We start from the raw sequence: 8,273 nt of genomic DNA, 5'->3' as shown, positions 1-8,273 counted from the left end.
TAAGGGCTGGGGAAACACACATGATGTATGCCTTGGAATTTGATAATCTTTTTCATTTTAAAATGAATCAAGGCAACATGCAAAACAGCTACCTGTGCCTCTGAAACTGCATATAAAAGACAGAAAGTGGTGATGTGTTGATGATGAAGTACTGAACAGTCTCTCCTCAACTGCTGAGAATCATAACCTGAAAGAGAACCATGCATATCTTGCTATACTCCAGATTCTTGAAAAAGTTCCCACATTTATAATAGGAAGGTGGTAAAGACTGGAATCAGAGATTTCAGTAAGGTCATAGTAAAACCAACTGCCAAATAAGAAGTCTTTCACAAACTAAGCATGATTAAGGAATCCATACAATATAAACTACAATATAAATTACGCATATAAGTATACAGCGAAAAAAAAAAAAAAAACAGTAGGCATTTGTTGAAGTACAATTTAGTTCAGTTCAGTTGCTCAGTTGTGTTTGACACATTGTGACCCCATGAACCTCAGCACTCCAGGCCTCCCTGTCCATCACCAACTCACAGAGCCTACTCAAACTCATATCCATTGAGTCGGTGATGCCATCCAAACATCTCATCCTCTATCATCCCCTTCTCCTCCTGCCCTCAATCTTTCCTAGCATCAGGGTCTTTTCCAATGAGTGACCAAATCAGGTGACCAAAGAATTGGACTTTCAGCTTTAGCATCAGTTCTTCCAATGAACACCCAGGACTGATCTCCTTTAGGATGGACTGGTTGGATCTCTTTGCAGCCCAAGGGAGTTTCAAGAGTCTTCTCCAACACCATAGTTCAAAAGCATCAATTCTTCTGCGCTCAGCTTTCTTTATAGTCCAACTCTCACATCCATACATGACTATAGGAAAAACCATAGCCTTGACTAGGTGGACCTTTGTTGGCAAAGTAATGTCTCTGCTTTTTAATATGCTGTCTAGGTGGGTCATAATTTTCCTTTGAAGGACTAAGCATCTTTTAATTTCATGGCTGCAGTCAGCATCCACAGTGATTTTGGAGCCCAAAAATGTAAAGTCAGCCACTGTTTCCCTATCTATTTGACATGAAGTGACAGGACCGGACGCCATGATCTTAGTTTTCTGAATGTTGAGCTTCAAGCCAACTTTTTCACTCTCTTCTTTCACTTTCATCATGATGCACTTTAGTTCTTCCTCACTTTCTGCCATAAGGGTGGTGTCATCTGCATATCTGAGGTTATTGATATTTCTCCTGGCAATCTTGATTCCAGCTTGTGCTTCCTCTAGCCCAGTGTTTCTCATGATGTACTCTGCGTATAAGTTAAATAAGCAGGGTGACAATATACAGCCTTGACGTACTCCTTTTCCTATTTGGAACCAGTCTGTTGTTCCATGTCCAGTTCTAACTGTTCCTTCCTGACCTGCATATAGGTTTCTCAAGAGGCAGGTCAGGTGGTATGGTATTCCAATCTCTTTCAGAATTTTCCACAGTTTATTGGGATCCACACAGTCAAAGGCTTTGGCATAGTCAATAAAGCAGAAATAGATGTTTTCCTGGAACTCTCTCGTTTTTTCCATGATCCAGCGGATGTTGGCAATTTGATCTCTGGTTCCTCTGCCTTTACTAAAGCTAGTCTGAAGTACAATTCAGGAAAAGAAATGAAACCTACTCAGTGAAAGAGAAAATATACTAATGAACATATAGAAAAATGGAGCAAATTTGTTCTTATAAGAGGTATATGTGAAAAAATACCTTAACATTATAATTTAAATAAAGTATATTTATTATAATAATGGCACATTTTAGCATGGAAGTTAAACAATATGGTAGAGATTTCAAATCTTTCTAAAATCTATGGTAATTGATATGTGTTGCACAACATCTTGGGTGTTTATAAACAAACTCTCACATTTTTGGTTGTTGAATTTTGACAGTGCTGACCACACAGTTCAGTTGGAAGAGAGAAAGCTTTTTTCACAAATTGTTCTGTGACAACCATACACACAAACATGCATTTTATAAACACACACAACCTGCAAAACAGATCATATATCCAAATTTTAAATACCAAACTTCAAAACTCTTGGGCACAACATAAGAGTAAATCTTTGTGACCTGAGTTAGGTAGTGGTTTCTTAGACAAGACTGCAAAACCTAGGTGAAAGTATAAAAAAAAAAAAGAAAAAAAAATAGGTTCCATAAAATTAAAATCTTTTGTGCTGCAAACAATTTCAACCTAGAGAATAGGAAAATATATATCCATATTTCTAAGAACAGACACATATCCATAGTATATTAAGAATACTTTCAAATAAATAGTAAAATAACTCAATTGAAAAGGAGCAAAAAATTTGAATTCTTTCATCCAAAGTTTATTTATACAAATACTCAGTAAAAACTTAGAAAAAGATCTCAACATTCTTAGTTATTAAGGGAATGCAAAGCAAAAACAAAATGAAATACCATTTCACACTCACATTTTTTTTTTAATTTTCCTATAATTTTTTAAAACAAGTATTAGTGTGTATGCAGGAAAACTAGAACCCCAATTCATTGCTTGCAGAAATGTAAAAAGATACAGCCACTTAGGAAGATACATTAAACATAAATTAATCACATGACTCAGCCTTTCCATTCCTAGGAATATACCCAAAAGAAATGAGAATATGTCCACACAAAAACAAGAACATAAGTATTTATATCAGCATTATTCATAGTAGTCTATATGTCAGTCAACTGGTGAATGGGTGGGAAATTATTGTATATTTCTACAAGGAAATGTTATTTGGCAATAAAAAAAGAATGCTGGAACATGCTACAATAAGGAAGAATCTTGAGCACAGTATGTAAAAGAAAGAAGATCACATAATATATTATTTACATGAAATTTAAACACTAGATAAATCTAAAGAGACAGTAGGTAGTTTAGCTGCCTAAGGTTACTGGTTGTGATATAAAGTGAACTCTGGTGGACATGAGGTTTCCTTTTATGGAGATATAAATGTTTTAGCATTAGGTCATGGTGATGGTTACAGAACTCTGCAAATATACTAAAAATTTTGAATTGTATTCTTTAAATAAGTTCATTTTATATGTAAATGATAACTGCTGCTACTGCTGCTAAGTCACTTCAGTCGTGTCTGACTCTGTGTGACCCCATAGACGGGAGCCCACCAGGCTCCCCCGTCCCTGGGATTCTCCAGGCAAGAACACTGGAGTGGGTTGCCATTTCCTTCTCCAAATGATAACTAGATAAACTTAAAAAATATGGTATACACAATCAGAGACAGAATTAGTGAATGGACAGTTAGGTCTGAGAAAATCACTTAGAATTAACTATAATGAGATAAAATAAAATTATGGAAGAGAAGTTAATATACATGAAGCATAGTTTTTAAAAACCAAAATTGCACATAGGTATTGTCATAGTAAATGAATAAGTAAAAACTATGATCTACTAGCTAATATTTTAAGTGGTGAGCAATTTCCAAAATTGAACAATGACATGAGATTTTAGCTCCAGTCTAAAAAAATATCAAATTCACATCCATATATAACCTGTGTGTGTGTGTTTAGTCACTCAGTCATGTCAGACTCTGCAAACCCATGGACTGTGGCCAGTCTTATTTGTCTTATCCATGGGATTTCCAGTGAAGAATACTGGCATGGGTTGCCATGCCCTCTTCCAGGGGATCTTCCTGACCAAGGTATCAAACCCATAGCTCCTGCATTGGCAGGCAGGCTTTTTAACAGTGAGCCACATAGGAAGTCTCACTATATAGCCTAGAAATATTTAAAGTAAATTTGTAAAATAACATAAAAATGGTAAAATCTCAGAAAACAATATAGACAAGTGAGCAGAGCACTTTTCATTCTCCCCACTGCTAAAAAGATATAACAGAAAAAAATAGAACAATATAAATCTCTATTGTTAAGAATAAATACCTACTAGATAATTCCTTCCATGGAAAGGAATAGTCTGGGGTGTTTTTATGTCTAATCTCTACCTGTAAGCATTTATTACAATGACCTGGCTTTTATATCAAAATTATGTTATGAATTATTTTTCTATTTGTTGTTGTTCAGTTGCTTAGTCGTATCAACTCTTTGTGACCCCATAGACTGTAGTATGCTAGGCTTCACTATCCTTCACTGTCTCCCAGAGTTTGCTCAAACTCATGTCCATTGAGTCAGTGATGCTATGTAACAATATCATCCTCTATTGACCCCTTCTCCTTTTGCCTTCAATCTTTCCCAGTGAGTCAGCTGTTCGAATCATGTAGCTGTAGTAGTTAAGTCGCTCAGTCGTGTCTGACTCCTGTGACCCCATGGACTGTAGTCCACCAGGCTCTTCTGTCCATGGGATTCTCCAGGCAAGAATACTGGAGCGGGTTGCCATTTCTTTCTCCAGAGGATTTTCCTGACCCATAATCGAACCCGTGTCTTCTGCTTTGCAGGCATATTCTTTACCGACCGAGCTATGAGGGAAGCAGCCTAAGTATTGTAGCTTCAGTTTCAGCATCAGACCTTCCAAAGAATATTCAGGGTTGATTTCTTTAGAACTGACTGGTTTGATTTCCTTGCTGTCCAAGGGACTCTCAAGAGTCTTCTCCAGCACCACAGTTCAAAAGCATAAATTCTTCCATGCTCAGCCTTCCTTATGGTCCGATTCTCACATCCGTACATGACTACTGCAAAAACCATGCTTTGACTATATGGACCTGTATAGGCAAAGTAGTGTCTCTGCTTTTTAATATGCTGTCTGTTGTTCAGTCGTTAAGTCATGTCCAACTCTTAGCCCACCACCCAGAGACTGTAGCAGGCAGGCTTCCCTGTCCTTCACTATCTCCCAGAGTTTGCTCAAACTCATGTCCATGGAGGCAGTGATTCCATCCAACCATCCCATCTTCTGGCACCCCCTTTTCCTCCTGCCCTCAATGTTTCCCAGCATCATGGTCTTTTCCAATGAGTCAGCTCTCTGCATCAGGTGGCCATAGGAGCTTCAGTTCCAGCATCAGTCCTTCCAATCAATATTCAGGGTTGATTTCCTTTAGGATTGATTGGTTTGATCTCCTTGCTGTCCGAGGGGCTCTCAAGAGTGTTCTCCAGCACCACAATTCAAAAGCATCAATTCTTTGGTGCTCAGCCTTCTTTATGGTTCACTTCTCACACTTGTACATGACTACTGGAGAAACCACAGCTTTGACTATACAGACTTTTGTCAGCAAGGGATGTCTCTGCTTTTTAACAGGCTGTTTAGGTTTGTCATAGCTTCCCTTCAAAGGACCAAGTGTCTTTTAATTTCATGACTGCAGTCATAGTCCACAGTAATTTTGGAGTACAAGAAAATAAAATCTGTCACTGCTTCCACTGTTCCTTCTTCTATTTGTCATGAATGATGGAACTGGATGCCATGATATTAGTTTTTTGAATGTTGAGTTTCAAACCAGCCTTTTCACTCTCCTCTTTCACCTTCATCAAGATGCTCTTTGGTTTTTCTTTACTTTCTGCCATCAGAGTGGTATCATCTGCATGTCTGAGGTTGTTGATATTTTTCCTGGCAATCTTGATTTCAACTTGTGATTCATCCAGCCTGGCATTTCTCATGATGTATTCTACATAAAAGTTACATACACAGGATGATGGTATATAGCCTTGTCATACTCCTTTCCCAGTTTTGAACCAGTTTGTAGTTTCATATCCAGTTCTACCTGTTGCTTCTTGTCTTACATACAGGTTTCTCAGGAGATAGATAAGGTGGTCTGGTATTCCCATCTCTTTAAGAATTTTCAACATATTGTTCTGATCCAAATAGTCAAAGGCTTTAGGGTAGTCAATTAAGCAGAAGTAGATGTTTCTTGAAATTCCCTTGCTTTCTCTTTTACCATGTAATATGAAAATAAAGAAAGTGAAGTCACTCAGTCATGTCCAACTTTTTGCGACCCCAAGGACTATAGCCTACCAGGTTCCTCGGTCTATGGGATTTTCCAGGCAAGAGTACTGGAGTGGGTTGCCATTTCTTTCTCCAGGGGATCTTCCTGATGCAGGGATCAAACCCAGGTCTCTCGCATTGCAGGCAGATGCTTTATTGTCTAAGCCACCAGGGAAGTTGTGCAATATAGTACCCCACAATTTAGTGTCTTAAAACAATAAACATTTTTACAATCTCAGTTTCTGTGGGTCAGAAATTTAGGTAATGCTCAGCTTAATCTTCAGGCTTGCTATCTCCCACAAGTATGCAGTTTGGGTGTTGACTGTGAATGTACATATTTCAAGGCTCAAGGGAAAATTTGCTTCCCAAATCAAACATAATGTTGTTGGAAGAATTTGATTCTTCACTCTTTTCAGAAGCTAAATGTGGAAGGTGGATTCCATCACAGCAAGTAAGAGCAAAAGAGAGAGAGGATAACAGAAGTTCATCTTTCTATTATGATTTTTTTCTTATAATCTATTCTTTCAAGTGAGTCAGTTTTCACATGCAAGGGGGAGGTTACACAATGGCATGAACAGGAAGTAGTGGTCACTGAAAGGCATTTTAGAGGCTGCCTACCACTTGATCATTCGCTATCTGTCTGCTTTCCTATTGTTTACCTTCTCAGCATATAAAGTAGCTGAGGCCATTCAGTTCCTAACTAGTCTCATGTTCATGTAATTCCAAATTATCAAGTGGGAATATTGGATGATATTCCTGGAAGTGATGAGAACTTGACCACACGCTTGCTGTGCACACTGTCTTGTACATCTTGTCTTCTAGTTGGTGTTAGATGAAGCTTAGTTTTATTTATTGAAACTAAGGAGGTGAAGTGTCTCCTTAGTTTCATTTTGATCTGAGTTTGAATTACTGTCAAGTGGAGCAGACGTTTATATCACATCAGCTTCCATTTCCTTTTTCCTCATTGCTTTTGGAATTCATTATTTCTTCCTCAATATGTCACTTCCATAAAAACATAAATTTTCAAATCTTAATTAAATTGGAAGTTTAAAAAATTTCTTTTTCTTGGAGAAGGATAATTTTTCATGATAAGGAATGCAAAAAAATCAGAGCTGCTTTTCTAAAATAAAAAAAATTTTTTCAGCATTCTTGAAAAGAAAATTTGAGAAAAAAGAAAACAAACCAATAAATCAAAACTAACTTGAACCTTATATATTTGTCATCATGGTGTACAGCTACATGATATTTCATTGCCAATTTCACATCTTCCTAAATATGCACAATTTTAAAATAGGTTATTAGGTATATGTTTATTGAGAGGACCCTCCTGATCAGATGCATATGTGTCTCTTGTGTTCCTGTTTTCTTTGGGCTGGTTTTATATATGCACACTACATCAAAACCACCTAGATTTTTAAGAGTCTTTTTATGAAATGTTAAGTTAATTTTCTTACCCACATCAGCCCCCATCCAGAACTTAATTTATGCTTCCCTTTCTGTTGTAAATGAATTTTCTCCTGTCACTAACCATAGATCCACAGACCTTGTGAAACTAACTGCTACTAATCATTCATATCTTAAATTAAATGTTTCCTTGCCAAGAAAATTACTCTTTGACATCCTTAGACCAGCAAATTACCTTTAATAATAAAACCTAGTAATATCATATATATATATCCGTGTACATATATATCCTTTTTGTTGAAGTTAATTTACAATAGTGTATTAGTTTCACATGTACAGTAAAGTGTTTAGTTATATATATTTATATATATATGTCAGATTATTTTCCACTATAGGTTATTGAAAGATACTGAATATAGTTCTCTGTGTTATACAGCAAATCCTTGTTGCTTGCCTATTTTATATATAGTATATTTTATCTGTTAACCCCATACTCCTAATTTATCCCTCCCTCCAACATCTTATATTTTTGCTAGTTCATCTGGTGGTCTCTAATTAAATAATTTTCTGTATTTTGTGATTTTATCTACTTATTAATCTGTGCATCCCTTGAGGACAAAAGATGTGCCTCTTCTTTTTTTCTTTCTCAATCATGGTAAACAGAGTGTTAGGTCAGTGTCTACAAAGAGTAGATTCCCCACAATATTGGTGGAGTGTATGAATAAACAAATGGAGGCGATATAACTGAAATTTAGTAGAAATACATGTAAATGTATTTCCTGTGTTATTGCCATTCTGCAGAGGTGAGAGAGACCTCCACCCAAAATTTAATTTGAAGTTTGAGGCTGATGGAGTCACATACACAATAGTGTATGAGTAATTTATTAGTTACATAAGGAAGTTTCCAAGGAGAGCTGGCACACTTCCCAAGCTGTCCTAAAATGACTTGAGAAAGGAG

This window comes from Moschus berezovskii, chromosome 17 (assembly GCF_049115385.1).
Source record: "Moschus berezovskii isolate FMDL1 chromosome 17, NW_MosBer_1.0, whole genome shotgun sequence".
In the NCBI taxonomy this organism is placed as follows: Eukaryota; Metazoa; Chordata; class Mammalia; order Artiodactyla; family Moschidae; genus Moschus; species Moschus berezovskii.
This window is presented reverse-complemented; position numbering follows the sequence as displayed.